This window comes from Fukomys damarensis, unplaced genomic scaffold (assembly GCF_012274545.1).
Source record: "Fukomys damarensis isolate Sample0158 unplaced genomic scaffold, DMR_v1.0_HiC HiC_scaffold_39, whole genome shotgun sequence".
NCBI classification, from domain to species: Eukaryota; Metazoa; Chordata; class Mammalia; order Rodentia; family Bathyergidae; genus Fukomys; species Fukomys damarensis.
The window spans coordinates 98,324,164-98,325,027 of NW_022900951.1; positions in this window are offsets into that span (position 1 = coordinate 98,324,164).

Genomic DNA, 864 nt, shown 5'->3' on the forward strand with positions numbered 1-864 from the left:
AAAAGAACAAAAAAGACCCTTCTTTAGGATAAGTCCGTGCTTTCATGGTAGACAATGTGTGCTGCACTGTGTAGATCTAACTTGATTAGTCTCAGAAAGCCAACTGTAGTCCACTGAGATTCAGGCTGATTTATGGTTGCAAGGCCCAAGTTGAGGTCCCTGATGTCCTGCAGTATCAAATTCTGCAAGGTTCTACTGCAGGTTCCAGCAGCCTTTCCCCTGAAGCAAGTCCAGGTTCCTGTGGGAGGTGCTTGTCCCACTAACTTACCAACCACAGTGGTCCAGTGTGCCTTTACTGGAAAGATTGTCTTCACTTTTTTTGGTGAGCTTCAATTTTCATCAAGAAGCCTGAGAGAGGCCCCTTTTCTATTTTTCACTTCTGCTCTATCTTCTGCAGCTCAGAACAATAGCCTTTATTGTCCCCTGTGCCTCTCCAGTGTGGATCCAGGTACTGGTTCAGCTCAGAGCTTGGGGAGGTGTGCTGGGGTGGTGCTGCAGCTACTTGGAAGCTGCAGGGGTGGGGGCTGGCTCAGCTCCTTGCGGATCAGCTCTTCAGCAGTGTAGGGGGTGCTAATGGTAGCCAGCATAGTTCAGCTCCTTGTGGCTCAGCTCTTGGAAGTCTGATTTTGAGAGTTGTTTATGTGTTTTCTTGTTTTAATAGATGCAGCCTACTGTACCTTTGTTGAGGTGACGTTTTGCTCCACCAGTGGGCTTCATTTCTCAGTAAGCCTCAGAGAAGTCTTCTTTCTGCTGCTCACCACTGCCTCAATTCCTAGGTTTAGAAAGGTGGCCCTCTGGGTCTTTGCACTGCGCTGTTGTCCATGTAGAGTTCTGGCTTGGGCCTGTGCATTTTTGGGATGGTCT